Genomic DNA, 21450 nt, shown 5'->3' with positions numbered 1-21450 from the left:
CATTTGAAATATATCACTTCCAATTAAGTTCGTTTTGAAAATAAAATCAAAATCTTACTGACACGGCTCTCTTCGGAGAAAATGGATTCCGAGTGATTAACTATTTTATTCAAAATAATCCAAGCTGTTGATTTGCATGTGTATTTGTAATTATTGAAGCAAAATATCATTTGATCAGAATATAATGAAAATTGAATACGAATCCACCAATAACTAATAACAGCGTTGATCTGCAGACACCCCGTCACTTTCGTCGCCTTGTTTACATTACCTCCGTAGAGTCGGTCATTGTTGAAAGCAGAAATGGTAGTATATTGAACAACAGTTTTCAATTTCACATATACAGTGTATATTTTTTAAAGATTATTTTTATCGTGCCATTTGGCTTAATCTTCGTGCAATAAGCTCAACCCAAGCATTCAAAGACATCAACAGATTGTGATTCTGTTTAGAATGTTTGTCTACAAATGACCTTACAGCTTCCAAGCTCTGTGATAAAAAACTTGTGCAATTATGTTAACTTTTTTTGCACTTAAGTGCAAATCTTTTGGACTTACTTAAGTAGTGTATGCATTTTATCCTTAAATGGCCGCCCATACACACTTGTATGTAAGAGCAGAGACATATATACATATATCTGTATATATGTCTCTGGTAAGAGAGCATTCTTTCTCATGATGAATTTGATAGAAATGTATTTAATACACACCGAAAGTGTGCGAAATTAATATTCCCTCTCCTATAAACAAATATTGCTGCCCCTATCAAGGCATTGCAATAGTTCTATAGCGATGTTTGAGTATTTGTATAGTTAGCCTAGATGATGTATGGTCCGATAGAGCAAATACACTATTTGAATCCCTATTTTGTAGCACTCAACCACATTTTAAAGGTTTTGTTACACATTTTGCATTTTGAGTTCTTTAAATTATGGTTAAGGGGAGGTAACTGTAAGATAAATCAGGAGCAACTCAGAAACTTATTTTAAAATCAATTTAAAGCAACATATGTTATGTATAGAGTTTCAAATGAAATAATGTATTTTTTAGTCAGCCAAACATATGTCTGAAAGAATATTTTATTGATTTTTGGGTATAACCTAATCTAATATCAATGTAATAAATATCAAACATTTGTTAGCCCTGATGGTAAGGCGTAAGAATTGTACCTGCTGCCCCCATGCATGATCGTAAGAGGCGACTAAATTTGGGATTTTATCTTTTCTCTTCTTTCTGAACAACTTTCTTCTTCCTAATGTCTCCCTTGACAATGCCTCACTTTTGGCCTTTAGTTGAGCGTTCGCCGCTATGAGGAAGGCTTTGGGTTCTGTCCCCTAGCCGAGACATGCCAGAGTCTTTAAAAATGGTAGTTGCTACTCCTGCTTAGCGCTCAGCATATTTGGAGTGGGACGACTGGTTCGCCCGTTGTCAGTATGATGTGACCGGGTGGTGTGTGCTGCTGGGTGTCTTCGGCAGTATGCTTCAGTGAGGTAGCACTATAAATTGGCAAAAGTTCCGGCCAATCACAAGGAGACTTAACACGAACATACCGCAGCCTCCAAAAGCACACATACGCACTCACCACACGCATGCATGTCGCACGCACGGGAGGCCGTCCTTAATGACTTTAGCTGTTAATAGGACGTTAAACAAAATAAACTAAACCAAACCAATCAAACATTTGTGTATCTCGCATTACATTTGGTTATATATGGAGTTGCCTGGAAAAGTCAATTGAACTAATTATCATATGTGAACTTACTATAGCATGTCTAGCAGAAAGGTGGAAATCCAGAAAGTTTTGGGGTTTTTTTGTATTCTATTTGTATTATTTTAATCATAAAATTTGTGTTATTGCCTTGCCCTGAATTTTTGAAGTGGATGAACACGAAATTGATTTGACAAAGAAAAGCACAGATTGTACAAGGACTAACCTATATCAGTCCCGTTAATATTATCTGTGATAATAACGATGAATTTAAATAGAGTAGTATTTCTTTTGTAACCCGAAATAAATCGAACCGACAACCTAAATAAAATATCAGTTTAACCTTTAATGGTAATTTGGTATGCTAACATATTTTTCAAAGCGTTTTAAAGAAACAGAAATGTTGAATTTGATATAATTTGTACTCTAAGCTGAATCACATTCTACATTTGTAACTTCATCCTTTTGTTAATTTGAACGTTCTGATCAATGTGGTTTGTACGGAACAATCACGCTGGAAACCCGGGTTCGAATCCCATCGGGCACTCGGTAGTAATGTCACTAATGTGTACCGTATTTCCTGTTCTGTCACAATTGAAAATATTTGTTTAAATATATTATATAGATAATGAACAACGAGGGGTGTCACTTTTACCACAGACCTATATATAACTATTATTATTTGCAGAGGGGGTAGGCGCGGACCTACGTCACAAAAAAATAATTGTCACATAAAAAAAATAGCCTCTCCAGAGTATGATCCGTGGGACAGGTCATTATCGGGAGAGACGATATGTAGTCGTGGGACGGGCCATAGGCCTACTCGGGACAGGCTAATTTTTTTATCTGACAATTGTCTTTTTTTTGTGACCTTGGTCCGCGCCTACCCCATTTGATTACACTAATATAAGGTACCGATGTTATTCTAGCCGCGTAAAAGTCTGAAATCCCACCCAGACACTCTATCGCCTGCAGACGAAAACCTGAAATGGTTTGACGGCGGGGAGACCACGAGAGACACCAACAATAAACATCGTAAATCACGGTCTGATTTAGTCCCTTTGGACTACATTTGATCCTGATTCAAAGTAAAGGCGGGAAACGCAAACCATGCGCACGTGCGTGTCGTGTGCGCAGTAGGATTTCCTAGCTGGATGACAGGAGTAACTTGAGGCCGGACTGACTGACGAAAATGTTTGTCTCTATAGGCCTGTCGGCATGAAAATGATGACCAGTTATGTTGTGGTAAAATGTGCGAGAGTGATATAGTACACGAGAACGAAAGTTATTTATCAAAATTAATTCGGCGTCGACATTTTCTGAGATAACTCCGCAATATTGTACGAGTTGTCTACCTTCCTCTGTGGATCTCTTAGCGCTGGATGTAAGATCAGAGGCGAGGTTACCTTTACGTCTCTGGTTTTGGGTGAGAGATTTTACTACCTTATTGTGCAAAATTCAGCTTCTGTTTCCACCCCCAACCTCGATTTTCGGAGTACTTTGAAGTACAGTCTGTCTAGTCCACCCTTATTTAAAACCATATTTGATATTCAGTTCTAGACAATTGTGTGATAAACCATTTTTCATCCAAGTCTGAAAACAAAACAATGAATCCCCATGGTATCACACGTCTCTGCTTTGAGCAACAGAATACCAGAAGAAAATTATTGCAAACATATGAGTATATAAGTAGTATCCTTTACAGTAGAGTCTATATTCATAAATCCGTATCGGTCACGGTGCATTCGTTTGGTTCAATTTCTACTTTACTTTGAAAGGAGATTAACAAACTGCAATACAAATTTCAGATCATCGTTATCAAATCACAAATCATTAATTACTAGTAGATATATCGCCATGTTGGAATGGATAATTAAGTTGTTTGATCAAACAGGGATTCATCAAATTTGATGCATATTTAAACAAGTGGAATCTGTGACAAAATATCTTTTTTAAATAATATTGATATAAAGAATCGGAATCGGGGTTTAGACATGAAAAAAAAATGTCAGTCGGGAAATAATTATGTCTTAAGTCACTTTTCACTTAATATTGAATATTTGTTTGACAATAAGATAAACCATAACTTTGTGAATAATAATCCTTAAATTCTTTATATAATAAGACATGCTAAGGTCTGCTTAATGTTTTTAATATAGTTTCGTACATTTGTAAGTAAATCTGAGTGTCTGTTTTTTTGGTGTTTTTTTTCAGTTTTAGTGAGAGATTAGATTCTTCGATAATAAATTTTGGTTAAAACCATGATAAAGTCACCATCAAAAAAGAAAATAACCTTACAGTAACACAAGGTCAGGAAATACACAAGGTCTTTAGTGAAGATATAATCACTTCACATGGAATATCTTAACAGCCATAAATAGCCACAATAATGGACTGACCAGCTATTTTTGTGCAGACTGGCACTTGATACAATGGGCCAGGAAATAGGTTTTGACAGCCATTCACAGGGAGTAGAACTTAAAGGATGAGTAGACAAAGGAGGGAAAGGAAAGCTGGAGGGGGGAGAGGGAGGGGGGGGGGGGCTGGAGGAGGAAGGGGGAGGCTCGGAGTTCAGCAGTACACTTTAGTAGGGGAAGGGGCACACACCAGTTTAATTGTCTAGATGTCAGTTTTGATTAGTAACTCAAATTCTTTGAAGGTATTCTTTCTCTCATCTCCCATATTCTATATCTATTTAACTATTCACAGCAAGGAGACTTATATATAGTATACCTGTAAATCATCTAAAAGTGCAACTGCAAAATAGATAATTTCATTTCTTTTCACTCAGCTGATTACATTGTCTGGTAACAGGTTAAAAATATATATATAAATGGAGGAAGAAAAATGAGGCCATATAAAACTACATATGGTAGCGTTATTGCAGGATGTGCTGTAGTGTCCAGTTCTCTGTTCATTTGTGTGTCCGGCTGTGCATCACCTTGTATGGGGCAGAAAAATAACATTTAGGACTTGTAAATTTTGCTTTCAAGTACATTTACCTAGACTGGATGGTAAGACAGTGTCACATACTAAAAATCTGGCCTTGTTTCCCACGATCACCTGTAAATTTGGCCAAAGCATATAAAACTGTATATCGCATATACATGTAGTTTGTAAGTATACCTTTGTAAGTATACTGTACAATATCTTGGCCATTTGTTGATTATTGCAGTTTGGCTGAAGTATAACTGAAGTATAACTCCGCTCTGTCTGACTTTTTTGTCATTCCTAACATACATGTATTACATTAAATGAGACTTCAAATATTTATAGTATCAGATCTGTCTGTAAAAAAGGTGAGCATAGTGTTAGTATTGTCTGTAAGAAAGGTCACTACCTAAAGAAAGGTGACTGTAACTATTTGTAGCACTGTCTGAAGAATTGCTTGCTTGCTGCCCAGATGTTTTAGATTGCTACATGAGACTGTACCCCACAGCTGGTAGGGGGTAGATAAAGGGGCAGTGAGGTCAAAGGCATTGTAATGGGTTCCATATTGGTTACTTCTGCTCTGACTATAAGCTGTGGGGAATGGCTGTGTTCTTTATGGTGATTTTTTCAGGATGGACAGATCTTTCCTTCATATATTTCACTTAAAGATCATTCACCCCTCTCTATCTCAGGTTTTCATTTTTTACAGCCCTTTTTACAATTTGTTCATTACAGAAGATACACCAGGCATTGGCTAAAGGGCTATGAAAAGATTGACTGGTGAGCAAGGTAAGATTTAGCACTATACTTAGAGTACCAGCTGTAGTATGGTTTGAGTGACACTCCTGGAAACTTGCACTAGTATACATTTCCTTTATGTCCAGTCTCACCAACAGCTCTGAAGATTGCTGTGGAGTTCTGCTCATTACTTTCATAGAATGATGATTTCCTTTTGTTATGAAATTTCAGCTGTATAATTATAAGAAATTCAAAATAATTATTCAGTTATACACTTTCTGAATATGAAACACAAAATTCCATTTGCTGTACATTTTCCTATTAGATATAGGGAGGAAAATGACTATTGTGAAATAAAATTTAACTTTAATATTAATTCAAGTACATATAAATAGGTGGAAAAGTCGAAAACGTAGGTCACCGTTATAGCCGAGCAACTCAGGTCGATGTGAGGTCCAGAGCAGTCCGGGTATTTTTGTTATTTCTTCCTATTACGTAAGAAACATAAACAATATTGATACAATACTTCATAATAATGTTTAGGGATTACAATATTTTATAGTAATGTTTAGGGATTATTGTTGATCATTAAAAAATTCAAAACATTTGTGGACATTACAAGCCAATATATTGTTAAGCCACAATCAAGAAAATCAATAACAATATTTTATTTAAGGTACATGGTAGATTTGAATTGTGGACATTTTTTTATAGTTGATGGGGATGTTTTTTTTTTTACTTTTTTATGACTTGACTTAAATCTTCTGTCTAATGGAAGTATATATATTAACTGTTGATGGTTTCTTAAGTAGCTGGCCAGGGTGCATGTCTGGTAGTGTTGGCAGAAGATCACAGGAGAGGCTACTTTTGTTAAAACAGATACACACTTCATGTACATAGTAAAAGGTCTCTGTTGTTTATAGAAAAAAAATGGATAACGTCACATGGTTATGGTATGACGTCAAAACTTTAGTACAGTTTATACAATGGACTAGTTTTAAACTTTGCATACAGCTGTTGTTTTTCTGACTGCATCTGTTGTGTAATAATTTGTCGACAATTAACGTCAAAAGCCCTGATAGTGCTGCACCTCCTTTACACAAATGATATGGAGGGACCTGTTCTATAAAAACTACATGTAATTAGTCAATTAGCCTCATAAAATGCTGAAAAAACAAGGATGGATTTGTTGATCATTATAAGTTTTTAGTAGGTGATCTGTTCAAACATCCGCGTTCGATTGTACAGTCACTTGCCATAGGTTTACTGATGATGCTGTCCAAATTGAATACCATCTAAAGATAAATAAAAACTACATTTTATGAAGACCATTCTTTGTCAAGATTATGACATTTTAGAACAGTATCACAATCATGTATTGATTGTCATTTATGGACATAATGGTTGTATAGCCTTGCTTCTACCTGTAGCTTCTAACCTTGAACAATCAGCATTTATGATATAAAAGAGAAAAAAATTAATCAGCACATGACGAGTGTCAATTAAGGTAAAATATGAGAACTAATAATTACATGTTGGCTATTAGGGAAGTAAACATCTATCATTGCATGGTGACCTTGAAATAGACATGTACATTTATGTTTGAAGGACATTTGTAATCTGGACATTTGTGGTTGATGATTCAAGGTTAATTTAGCCTACTAGTGTTTCAGTGCACATATTGCAGATCGAAATTGCTCTATGCAGGCATTAATCCAGCTATCTTGAAGTGTTTATTTGGAATCCGCAAAGTCAATCCTCAGAATCAATAGATGTTTTATGGAAATTTACAAGTCGATGCAAATCAGGAGGAATAGGATGATGCAATATTGTACTTTTCCAGGAAGAGAGTTCATGTTGTTCCAAGCTCACACCTGATGTAAATTCAACTATGAAAAGCGTGTTACTATTGGCAGGAAATACTTTAAGAGTATGTAGCCAACAACCTGCGATGCCAGTCCTCAAAGAGGTCATCAGGTGCAAACCAAGTGTTAGATCAGTGATAGGGAGCCTGTACATTGATGTAATAACTAATCTTAAACATGGGAAGCCCAGTGAGAGACTTGGCTGGGACTGATAAGGCTAGAACTACTGCTGGCTGAGCTAATTTATTACATGTTCATCAAACTATCTCCCCAGTATCATTACTACATTAAAACAAATTAATACAAATTTTTTTTTTTTAAATCATGTTGTGTTTTGCATACTATTTGCTAAAATTGCATTGTTTTTATCTTTGTTTTTGGTGCTTTATTGTGATTATCCCCCCAGAGTTAAGATCTTCAGACATGTAAAATGTTGGAGTTTTCTGACTGAGAGCTGCAGGAAGCCTATTTCTGTTATCGAATAGTAGTTCCTCCATATCCTAGTCCTTGATTACTAGGTTGTTATTGTCCTATAAAACTTAAATACATGGAAGATTATCTGCATGAAAAGAGAATCATACACAAAATTATGTTAAATGTATTAACTTGAACCAAGGAGACGTTTTCTTTACTTTCCTGGCACTGATAATTCCAATTTTCATAAAATTCAATGTAGATAAATTTAATTACAAAACACAATTACGTAATGGATTTGTTGGAGATAGAAGTATATGGATATAGGTTATATTATATAAAAAAAATCAACAGACAGCGGGTAATTCAGGTTCACTTACCTCATATCACTATTTGCTGAAGATCAAGGTTAATTACTAAGGTCATCATGATGATGTTTCAAGGTCAATTTTAACAGTGTCCATTGCTACATGTTAAGTTAATTCATTTGATAGCTGTTGAGTAAATCAGAATGAAAAGGGTATTAAAAATAAAACTGAAGAATATTTTTCTTCATGATATGTTATCTTGGTCAAAGATAATGTCACATGATGATATCAACTTGGTAAGCATATCATCAGCCACTGTTAGTCCTGTGGAAGTCTGAATTGCACTACCATCAGAGTGAGACTAAAACAAACAGTTCCCAGGTGTGATTGTTACATCATCACACTGATGCCTATCCCCAGGTGTGATTGTCACATCATTACACTGGTACCTATCCCCAGGTGTGATTGTCACATCATCACACTGGTGGCTATCCCCAGGTGTGATTGTCACATCATCACACTTGTACTTATCCCAAGGTGTGATTGTCACATCACACTGGTGCCTATCCCCAGGTGTGATTGTCACATCATCACACTGGTACCTATCCCCAGGTGTGATTGTCACATCATTACACTGGTACCTTTCCCCAGGTGTGATTGTCACATCATCACACTTGTACCTGTCCCAAGGTGTGGTTGTCACATCACACTGGTGCCTATCCCCAAGTGTGATTATCACATCATCACACTGGTGGCTATCCCCAGGTGTGATTGTCACATCATCACACTGGTACCTATCCCCAGGTGTGATTGTCACATCATCACACTTGTACCTGTCCCAAGGTGTGGTTGTCACATCACACTGGTGCCTATCCCCAAGTGTGATTGTCACATCATCACACTGGTGGCTATCCCCAGGTGTGATTGTCACATCATCACACTGGTACCTATCCCCAGGTGTGATTGTCACATCATTACACTGGTACCTATCCCCAGGTGTGATTGTCACATCATTACACTGGTACCTATCCCCAGGTGTGATTGTCACATCATCACACTGGTACCTATCCCCAGGTGTGATTGTCACATCATCACACTGGTACCTATCCCCAGGTGTGATTGTCACATCATTACACTGGTGCCTATCCCCAGGTGTGATTGTCACATCACACTGGTACCTATCCCCAGGTGTGATTGTCACATCATCACACTGGTACCTATCCCCAGGTGTGATTGTCACATCATTATACTGGTACCTATCCCCAGGTGTGATTGTCACATCATCACACTGGTACCTATCCCGAGGTGTGATTGTCACATCACACTGGTGCCTATCCCCAGGTGTGATTGTCACATCATCACACTGGTGCCTATCCCCAGGTGTGATTGTCACATCATCACACTGGTACCTATCCCCAGGTGTGATTGTCACATCATTGCACTGGTGCCTATCCCCAGGTGTGATTGTCACATCACACTGGTACCTATCCCCAGGTGTGATTGTCACATCATCACACTGGTGGCTATCCCCAGGTGTGATTGTCACATCATTACACTTGTACCTATCCCCAGGTGTGATTGTCACATCATTACACTGGTGCCTATCCCCAGTTGTGATTGTCACATCACACTGGTACCTTACCCCAGGTGTGATTGTCACATCATCACACTGGTACCTATCCCCAGGTGTGATTGTCACATCATCACACTGGTACCTATCCCCAGGTGTGATTGTCACATCATTACACTGGTGGCTATCCCCAGGTGTGATTGTCACATCATTACACTGGTACCTATCCCCAGGTGTGATTTTCACATCATCACACTGATGCCTATCCCCAGGTGTGATTGTCACATCATTATACTGGTACCTATCCCCAGGTGTGATTGTCACATCATCACACTGGTACCTATCCCCAGGTGTGATTGTCACATCATTACACTGGTACCTATCCCCAGGTGTGATTGTTATATACCTTTTGGCAGTAGTTATCTCCTACCTATTGACAGTAGCTATCCCCTACCTATTGACAGTAGCTATCCCCTACCTATTAACAGTAGCTATTCCCTACCTTTTGAGAGGAGCTATCCCCAACCTTTTGACAGTAGCTATCCCCTACCTATTGACAGTAGCTATTCCCCTACCTATTGACAGTAGCTATTCCCCTATCTATTGACAGTAGCTATTCCCCTACCTTTTGACAGTAGCTATCCCCAACCTTTTGACAGTAGCTATCCCCTACCTATTGACAGTAGCTATCCCCAACCTTTTGACAGTAGCTATCCCCAACCTTTTGACAGTAGCTATTCCCCTATCTATTGACAGTAGCTATTCCCCTACCTTTTGACAGTAGCTATTCCCTACCTATTGACAGTAGCTATCCCCTACCTATTGACAGTAGCTATTCCCCTATCTATTGACAGTTAAGCTATCCCCTACCTATTGACATCTAAGCTATTCCCCTACCTATTGACAGTAGCTATTCCCCTACCTATTGACAGTAGCTATCCCCTATCTTTTGACAGTAGCTATCCCCTACCTATTGACAGTAGCTATCCCCTACCTATTGACAGTAACTATCCCCTATCTTTTGACAGTAGCTATCTCCTACCTATTGACAGTAGCTATCCCCTACCTATTGACAGTAGCTATCCCCTACCTTTTGACAGTAGCTATCCCCTACCTTTTGACAGTAGCTATCCCCTACCTATTGACAGTAGCTATCCCTTATTTTTTAACAGTTAAGCTGTCCCCTACCTATTGACAGTAGCTATCCCCTACCTATTGACAGTAGCTATTCCCCTACCTATTGACAGTAGCTATCCCCTACCTTTTGACAGTAGCTATTCCCCTACCTATTGACAGTAGCTATCCCCTATCTATTGACAGTAGCTATCCCCTACCTTTTGACAGTAGCTATTTCCCTATCTATTGACAGTAGCTATCCCCTACCTATTGACAGTAGCTATCCCCTTCCTTTTGACAGTAGCTATCTCCTACCTATTGACAGTAGCTATCCCCTACCTATTGACAGTAGCTATTCCCCTTCCTATTGACAGTAGCTATCTCCTACCTATTGACAGTAGCTATCCCCTACCTTTGACAGTAGCTATCCCCTACCTATTGACAGTAGCTATTCCCCTACCTATTGACAGTAGCTATCCCCAACCTTTTGACAGTAGCTATCCCCAACCTTTTGACAGTAGCTTTCCCCTATCTATTGACAGTAACTATCCCCTATCTATTGACAGTAACTATCCCTTATCTATTGACAGTAGCTATTCCCCTATCTATTGACAGTTAAGCTGTCCCCTACCTATTGACAGTAGCTATCCCCTACCTATTGACAGTAGCTATCCCCTACCTATTGACAGTAGCTATCCCCCTCCTTTTGACAGTAGCTATCCCCTACCTATTAACAGTAGCAGTTAACCCCTTGTGTGGTTGTCCTACCTGTTGTGATGTGGTGACCTTTTGACAATAGCTATCCTCTAGTGTGGTTGTTATACTGCGGTACCTATATTGACAGTTCATATCCCCTGGTGTGGCTGCTTGCTCTGCTCCCTCCTATAGTTAGAGATAATCAGCCCATGTGTTCCAGTCCAACACTGGTTAACCAGAGGTATAATATACCTTCTCTTGTCTGTACCTCATCTGCCTGATTTATTGTTCATCAAATCATCAGTCTTTCCCAGCAGATTAACTGCCCTAACAGTACCTCAGCATCATTTTTAGCTTCTCATCAGCAGTATGAGATTGACCTCTCCTGACCCCAGACCTTCAGATGAAATACTTCAGGCTGACATCAAGCTATTATTAACTCTATATACAACATGACATCTAAAATTAATTACGAAGCTATAAATATTTTGAAGAAAGAAAAAAAATAATTAAAAAGGTTTATATCAGTTTGTTAGTCCTGTAATAGTTGCTATAACTGATGTCAGTGCTAAGAGAGGGGAAGAGAGTTGGAGAGATGAGAGATGTAGGGGAGGGGAAGAGAGATGGAGAGATGTAGGAGAGGAGAAGAGAGATGGAGAGATGTAGGGGAGGGGAAGGGAGATGGAGAGATGTAGGGGAGAGGAAGGGAGATGGAGAGATGTAGGGGAGGGGAAGAGAGATGGAGAGATTGGAGATGTAGGGGAGGGGAAGAGAGATGTAGGGGAGAGGAAGGGAGATGGAGAGATGTAGGGGAGGGGAAGAGAGATGGAGAGATGTAGGGGAGGGGAAGAGAGATGGAGAGATGTAGGGGAGGGGAAGAGAGATGAGAGATGTAGGGGAGGGGAAGGGAGATGGAGAGATGTAGGAGAGGAGAAGAGAGATGGAGAGATGTAGGGGAGGGGAAGAGAGATGAGAGATGTAGGGGAGGGAAGGGAGGTGGAGAGATGTAGGAGAGGAGAAGAGAGATGGAGAGATGTAGGGGAGGGGAAGAGAGATGGAGAGATGTAGGGGAGAGGAAGGGAGATGGAGAGATGTAGGAGAGGAGAAGGGAGATGGAGAGATGTAGGGAGGGGAAGAGAGATGGAGAGATGTAGGGGAGGGGAAGAGAGATGGAGAGATTGGAGATGTAGGGGAGGGGAAGGGAGATGGAGAGATGTAGGGAGGGGAAGAGAGATGGAGAGATGGAGAGATGTAGGGGAGGGGAAGAGAGATGGAGAGATGTAGGGGAGGGGAAGATATGGAGAGATGTAGGGGAGGGAAGAGAGATGGAGAGATTGGAGATGGAGAGATGTAGGGAAGGGGAAGAGATGGAGAGATGTAGGGGAGGGGAAGAGAGATTGAGAGATGGAGAGATGTAGGGAAGGGGAAGAGATGGAGAGATGTAGGGGAGAGGAAGAGAGATGGAGAGATGTAGGGGAGGGGAAGAGAGATGGAGAGATTGGAGATGTATCAGAGGGAAGGAATATTGGGAGATGGGCAATGTAGGGGAGGGGAAGAGATTGTTGTTGTAGGGGAGGGGAAGAGAGATGGAGAGATTGGAGATGAAGGGAAGGGGAAGCGAGTTGGAGAGATTGGAGATGTAGGGGAGGGGAAGAGAGTTGGAGAGATGGAGAGATTGGAGATGTAGGGAAGGGGAAGAGAGATTGGAGTTATAGGGGAGGGGAGGGGAGGGGAGTTGGAGAGATGGAGAGATTGGAGATGTAGGGGAGGGGAAGAGAGATTGAGAGATTGGAGATGTAGGGGAGGGGAAGAGAGTTGGAGAGATTGGAGATGTAGGGGAGGGGAAGAGAGTTGGAGAGATGGAGAGATTGGAGATGTAGGGAAGGGGAAGAGAGATTGGAGTTATAGGGGAGGGGAGTTGGAGAGATGGAGAGATTGGAGATGTAGGGGAGGGGAAGAGAGATGGAGAGATTGGAGATGTAGGGGAGGGGAAGAGAGATGGAGAGAGTTGGAGATGTAGGGAAGGGGAAGAGAGTTGGAGAGATTGGAGATGTAGGGGAGGGGAAGAGAACTGGAGGGAGTTGGAGATGTAGGGAAGGGGAAGGGAGTTGCTTTTATATTGCCCAGTTGTAATATCTACCAAACTTTAATTATTTGATACTTGCAAAATTACCCATTGCTAATTGGGACACCTATGGATTGTTTTGACTGGACATGACAACCAATGCTTTTAACTTTACAACGAGAGGCCTGCCTTCCTAGCGTAAGGGCACAGTCTTGGTATTTTTGCGGCCAATTGTTGCAAGCTTTCAGTGGTGTTTGCTGAAAATGTACTAGTTTAAGTTCTTTATTTGACAAGTTTGGACTATCTGATATAGTGTCGGTTATAAACCACCAGAATTCATCCTAACACTGGCTAGAAAATTATTGTTTTTATTGAAAATAATACATTTTCAAACTATCCTCCTATTGAATTGACCGTATCTCTATCCACCCCCACAAAACTTTACATGTCACAACTAAAATCAGAATATCGCAAAACATGTTTCGAAATAACATATCTGCTCAATAAGAAACATGCACTCGGATGTTAAAAGAGATTTTGTGCATCATCCCGCTGTATGATTTGATGTTTTAAGATTAGAATTGATTTAATCAGAGCAGATGGTACATGGACATATCTCCTTATCAGGGCCTACTAGCCAAGCTACATCAAATAACATTATCAAACAACACACACATATATATACATCTCCTGATAATCAAGGGCTTTAGTATTCATAAATGTGTAGGATGGCTTAATGTTATGATTAATTTATATCTATTTAGATTTGATTTAAAATATACATATTTCATATTTACATTAAGCATTGAAGTGCCTTGCTTTAGTTTTTAAAGCCATCATAAATGACAGCTTTGCATGCATACATCATATTTATAACACATGATGTTGTATTTGCCTACAGAGTGCTGTCTTTTATATTGACTATAAATACCATAACAGAGAAGGGCAGTTCAATGTTTATATTTACATTTCCTTAAACCTTTTGCTTAATTCTTGAGTAGATTTAATTAGATATTATGTTTTTGTTAACATCAACATGGACAGCCATTCCGTGGTGAATTTAAAACTGAAATAATTGCATGCTGCATGTGTACATGTTACGACTCATCAACAAGATTTACCAGCGTATGGTGAAGAAAATAAAATAACATTATATATGGCTATTGATGGTTCTGAACATTTTATCTTTATAATGTTGATTTTCACATTGGTCAGCTTCTTCTTTAACTCGATCATGACATCACCGTTTTGGGGAACGATGCATTTCATAGTTGTTGCTTTGCAAGAAGAATTGATGACTAATTCATCCTAGGAATGGTTTGGAGATACAATGCTGGTGTTTGTGATCAATATCTGATAGTCTTGTAAGGAAAGTTACATCACAACTGCTACAATGTACTTTCATGATTCATTTATCAATGAATGTACATGTATATCATCATGCGTAAATACAAATCCCCTGATGAAGTCATTGACCATTTTCTTAGATGTGTTTTATCCTATAAAGTATAATACTGTGATGGATACACTCTTGGCCTTCATTAATTATGTTTCTAATTTCAAAAAAATAACAGCGTTCAATATTGATTATGATTCAATCTACCAAACCGTGTCTGAGAAACATTTTATTCAACATGTTAATACAATATTGACATGAACATATATATCAAATACATACAAACAGTCTGTAACCATCTTTACAATATGTAGAGTATAAACTGTCTATGATCTAGCTCCTTTAGAATATTTGGAGTATAATGTCCAGTATAAGTAGTCTGTTATCCCTTATCAATTTGCAGCATGGACTGCAATGCAGCATATGCTGCAATCATGCTGCTTTTATGCTGGCATCATGCTGCTAGTTTCACAGCATGATTGCAGCATGTGCTGCATAGCAGCATGGTACCATGCTTCTGTACAGCATGTACTGCAACCATGCTTTAAAAATTGAGGTAATTGAATATCTGAACTCTATCATGCTGCAATCATGCTTTGTCGACTTAGTTAATTTATCATATGCACTGTATCATGCTGCAACCATGCTGCAATAACTTTGCCAGTTTGGATATCAAATCATATCATGCTGCAATCATGCTGTGTGGACTTAGTAAATTTATCATATGAATTGTATCATGCTGCAACCATGCTGCAATAACTTTGTCATTTTAGACAGGATATGTACCATGCTGCAACCATGCTGCAATAACTTTGCCAGTTTGGATATCGAATTATATCATGCTGCAATCATGCTGTGTGGACTTAGTAAATTTATCATATGAAATGCATCATGCTGCAACCATGCTGCAATAACTTTGGCATTTTAGATAGGATCTGTACCATGCTGCAACCATGCTGTATTAACTTTGCCATTTTAGATACAAACTGTACCATGCTGCAATTATGCTGTATTAACTTAGTTAATTTAATGAACTGCACCATTCTTTCATGTATTAACATGAATTGTTTAAGTTGAAATGTGTATATGCTTGGCCATTCTGCATTAGCTTAAAAGGGCATTCCTTTGTTCGGACATCACAAAATTTCTGTGGGTGAAATGTAGGTCCAAGCGAGGATCCAAAATCTAGGACCAAATTTCCCAGGTACCAAGATTAACCTAAACAATTATTAATTAATAAAATAAGATACAGAAAATTAACAAAAGTTGGTATTAGATATTTTAGTATCTTTTTTTTTAATTTTAAATAAAATATAGAAAATTTCCAGGTATCAATGGTGATAACAAAATAATTTTTAATAACATGTTTGTGTTGCAGCATTTCCTTTTTATACTTGATCAGTACCACACATATTTATTTAAAATTCAATAACAATTATTAAAATTAAGTATTTCGTTTATAAGTATGTTCTTTGTTAGTATAACGGTTCACAGCTTTTAAATGTGATATTTTGTCAGCTTTCACTTGTAGTTCTATCTCAGAAGGAATTAACTTAAACATTGATGAATGTTGCAAGTTAGTACATTCGTGTGACGACTTAAAACTCATCCCTATAAAAATTTCATTCAAATTTTCAGAGTTTAGATCGTTTTTTGAAGAACCAGTATATTGACTTTTGCTTCGATTATACACTTTTTATCGGAGATAGAATCAGTCACTTTATCCAAACACTGACATAAACCAAGACGTTGCCATTTACCATGCACCAGCTTACTACCAGGTAGCCACACATGTAACATGTTCGCCAAAACAAAATCGGGATCACTCTACCAACAGTTACACATGTGCTTGGAATATCGCTTTTAATTCAATCAAATAAGATTAAAATCACCTGCTCTTTGTCTTTGTATCGCATACTTTCTGGATATATGCGGTGTTAAGATTACATCTGATAATAGCATACGAAATCACGTCGTGTTTGACACAACATTCATCGCTATAAACTCCAATAAACATGTGTCGAACTTATGTTGTCACTCGGACGCTTCCTTGTAAAACGTATATTGAAGTTAAGCGCTGTGATGATCTCGACCTCGACATGAGTTTACTAACAACAGACGATATTCCCGTACTTTAATCTGAATTATTTGAAATCGTGAACATAAAAAGAAAACGTGCATTGGTCGGTTCCTCGTCTGAAAATACATCCATATTAAACAATAGGCGTATGACAGACGAGGCCAAAACCTCTGGTCAGATTACATGTTTATCGTTCGGTTCACCTATGACCTCGTTTGTTTACCTTGCTCCCGAGATGTGACGAGAGTGCTCCTCGAGCTCGTGCGATCTAAATGTGCACGATGCAAGTATTAAATACTGTAATATTTATCTTAAAAGTATGACACAATAGAAGTTTATGATTTAGAATAAAAAACACGCACAAGTAAAAATGAATCGTGTTAATCTCTGGCAGTAAAATATTTATCCCATGATGCAACACACACGAGTTTAGCGGGAAGTCTGATAGCCATGTTTGAATTCACCGGATGTTTATTTCCAGAAGAAAAGTATAAACAAACACGACGATAGCCTAAAAACGAAGTTTGTTTCCAGTCTTACTGAAGAAGATCGACTTACTTCAAGTTACCGACGAATGAATATCAGCTTTCTCGTTGTTTTTGACGACCGATGCATATTTTTACCGACAAACATCGTTACGAGACAGGGTAAGTTTTAATTATATAATCTTCTTCACGTTCTGACATCGTTTCACATTATACGACGATGAATTTGATATAGATCTATTCATATCAATAATACCTAATAATTTATTATTTCAGGGTTTTGATGATTAATTTATCACAGATTACACGGCCGAAGGAAACGCAGTACCGATCCATGTGTTACAATCGTAAGTTTTCAATTTTATTTATTTATTATTAACGATCTTCGGCCCGACTTAAATTGCATCTTTCCCCCACTCACACAACCCTTGTTATGATTATGACGTACATACGTATTCACAAACAATGGTGAGGAAAAATTGTGTTTTGGATAATGAAACCTTTCGTGAAAGATCTTTACCTCCACATTCTTTTGAGGATCGATGTTTGCAGATTATTGCATCAAATTGAAACGATTAAATGAAATAGGTGAATTAAGATGAATTATAAGTAAGTAACATTGTTTTATGTATAGTATATTGCAGTTTCACATTGATATGAACTGATGGAGAATTCGGGAGTAGCTTGATTTAATTAATAATTAAGTCATCCTGGCAAGTTTTATTTTGTAGCTTTGTGTGGCTGGCTTAAATTTTCTTGATAAAAAGGCTTCCAAAGCAAACATAATGAAAATGATAGCAAAGTGATCATGAAAAGTACATAAGTTAAATACATACATTATCTTCAAAAACTTGACAATTATTCTAATTTTGAAATAAAAGAATATTCTAAAAGTCTTTCTTTCTTCCAACAGAGACTGAGTCTTCATGCAGTACATTCTGGAATGAGGAACACCGCATGCATTAATTGTGGTCCAAATTGATGGCATTGACTTAACACAAAGCAGAAAGGAATGAAGAGAAATGAAGAAGTTTATGTTTCACATTAATTAAGATTATTCGAGATATGTTATCTGTCGAGGTATACAACATTTCCTTTCATAATAAAAGTGTAAACATTAATATATATACCCAAAAAAATTATGTATATAATCTAAAAATCCTTGTTAGTTATTTGTTGTACTAGCAAAAAATATAATATAGTCGTCTCAAGCTTGGTTGTATTGAAATCCCCGGGGACAGTGACAGAGATATATCACTACAGTACGTGCTACATCAAACAACACACCATTGTTCAAATTGTCAATCAACATTTCATTTAGTCAGTATTTAGAATTGATTCCAAAATTACGATAATCTTTTCACAGTTTATTAGAAATAGGGTTAAATTCGATAGAAGAAGTCATTGACTGTTGCTTGTTTTTGTTTATTTTAAGTTTACGGACACACATGAAAACAGTTTCCAGTACATCTGGGCTACTTCGAGGAAACTACGTATACTGTCTGAAATCAGTCTTGTGCTTCGGTGACAAAATGTATACATATCCTACTATAACTCTGCTGGAAAATATTATTTTGTACTATTTTCCTACTATTTTAGAAAAAAAACACAGAATTATAAATACATACTGTAGTATGTACTGACATTGAACTTGTATATCTTGTTGACTATTTTTGTTGAAACAAACCACTTCTAGCTAGGATGAATTGATATTAGTTGTATTTGAAAATTGTACTAGAAAAAGATAGCTGTGTTGTGTATGTGATGGAAGTTTTGAGAAAAAGAATATAAGAGGCAAATAAAATAAGTACCATGGGTAAATTAGAATTAAAATTTATTTTGTCACATTCTCATTTCATTGATAAGTTTTAAATGTTTGAACTAGAAAAAACAGCCTGTATGAAAAGTTTTATACCATGTTAATTACCAAATAAAATGTAATACAAAAGTATTCTTCAAGTTTTTATTGCATGATTTTCATTGATTTTGTAAACCATGCTGCCATGAAGCATGATTGAAGCATGATCCCAGCATAATTTGCATAATTGAAACATGCTGGGATCATGCTGCAGACCATGCTGGGATCATGCTGCAGACCATGCTGGCATCATGCTGCAAACCATGCTGGCATCATGCTGCAGACCATGCTGGGATCATGCTGCAGACCATGCTGGGATCATGCTTCACAGACCATGCTGGGATCATGCTGCGGCCATGCTTCCTTAAAGCATAAATGCAGCATGATCCCAGCATAATTTGCATAATTGAAACATGCTGCAATCATGCTTTAACTAGTAAGAATATATAGTGAGGTAAATTAGGCACCATGCTGCAGTCATGCTTCATTCATGCTGCAATTCCATGCTGCATTCATACTGCATCTATGCTGTGATCATGCTGCAAATTCATAAGTGATCTTCTTTAAAATATCTAGAGTATAAACAGTCTATGATCTCCTTAAAAATATGTGGAGTATAAACAGTACGTGATATCTCCTTTAAAATACGTAGAGTATAAGCTGTCTAGTTTCTCCTATAAAAACAGTTTATCTCCTTACCTGTAATATATTACAGCTGCAGTTACCTGCATCTTTACAGTGTATAATTACTAACCCACTGACCTAAATCCTGCTTTGATCTAAGTGTTACACTTATTGGTAATGCAGTATTTATTCTCATTAAACAGGTTGTTTATTGAGAGACTTTGTCTGTATTGATGAACTGCTTTCCCAACAGGCCACTTACAACTCTGGCCACTGTTTGGATACAGGTAATTATCAACTGGTAATTACCAAGAGAGGGAGGTTTATTATGATGGTAATTAATACATCTCTTCATCAGTCTGGAGATCTAGAGTACATATGTACACTGAAGGGATCTATGATAGTAATTATACCAAAAACCCCCAGCTTTTACCAGTGCGTAGAAACCCCATGACAGCTTGTAACTTTGTTGTACCAGGGCTACTCAGAGTTAGACTAGTGGTAGTGTTCCAGGCTATAATATGATGTTCAGTATTCAAGTGCTGTGAAACAGTCACCTATTGCTATCCTCGCTGACTTTGACAAGGACAAATTCATTGGGACCTCTTGGGGGGGAATCAACTGGTGTTTATTTCTAAAATAAATCCAAATGAGTTCAGGATTGGACCGAATAATTTCTACCAAAAAAAAACCGAACAGCACACTATATCCTTCTTCATAGTATTTGTTAGTGATTTAGTAATATGATTCAATAAAATTCCTCATTGACATGGGATGTACAATTACTTGAAAAAAAAACCCAAAACTCTCTTCTTATTTTCTGCCATTTTATATGTATTGAAAACTTGCTTTTTTCCTTTATTTTCATACCTTGTCCACCACACCAGTATGAGTGGCACTTTGACTTTATGCTGTCTTTATACTTTTAATTTCTGTTTGATTTGTTAAATAGGATCCAATGAAATATAATATACCAAAATATACCTTACCACTACACTAACTTACAAGACTTGATTTTCCAAATGGGGAACTTTTCTTTTCTTGGTGGTTATTTAAGTCCTTACTCTACATAGAGTATAAAATACACTGTTTATAAGACTTTACATATACAGTGGAACTTCGTTAACTCGAACTCGGATAACTCGAATACCCCGCTTAACTCGAAGTACCTCGCCGGTCCCGGCCGAATTCTCTCTTTATCTTAGTAAAAAAAACTCGGATAACTCGAAAAACTCGGATAATACGAAGTAAAAATTTGGTCCCAACAATAAAAATCCTACTTGAAATGTTCGAATAACTCGAAGTATAATTTTCGTCGGTCGGTGGCAAACGCCGACATTTTTTAAGAGCTAAATTCCGTTTGTAATACTGAACATATCGGCACTACTAACCTACATGCTATTATAAGTGTTTCATAAATTCAAAAAAAGAAATTGTCGGTTGAATCTTATAACAACAAGTCTTGGTGATAAAAAGTACTGCTTTACTTACATCAGGTAATTTCCCAAGGCGGTCGCAGATATCAGTACACACGATAGTCAACAACTCATCTACCCGTTCGCTCAAGCGGAACTAATCTCTGACACACCGGTAGATC

At 37.7% G+C, this 21450-nt stretch overlaps 2 long non-coding RNA genes across 2 annotated transcripts in view; both read left to right on the top strand.

The window, feature by feature from the left end:
* The first annotated feature begins 2583 nt into the window (after positions 1 to 2583).
* LOC117334003 overlaps positions 2584 to 21450 on the top strand; it is a 77991-nt gene continuing 59124 nt past the window's right edge. Inside the window, exons 1-2 of the long non-coding RNA XR_004534023.1 lie at positions 2584 to 3133; positions 5374 to 5427. This is a non-coding gene — a long non-coding RNA (uncharacterized LOC117334003). The remainder of the gene's footprint in view (positions 3134 to 5373; positions 5428 to 21450) is intronic.
* Positions 16804 to 19015, top strand: LOC117333996. The gene is made up of 4 exons (XR_004534022.1): positions 16804 to 17533; positions 17648 to 17718; positions 18285 to 18451; positions 18807 to 19015. It is a non-coding gene; the product is annotated as an uncharacterized LOC117333996 (long non-coding RNA).

This window comes from Pecten maximus, chromosome 1 (genome assembly GCF_902652985.1).
Source record: "Pecten maximus chromosome 1, xPecMax1.1, whole genome shotgun sequence".
NCBI classification, from domain to species: Eukaryota; Metazoa; Mollusca; class Bivalvia; order Pectinida; family Pectinidae; genus Pecten; species Pecten maximus.
Note: the sequence above shows the minus strand (reverse complement) of the source record. Positions and strands in the feature narration are given on the sequence as shown.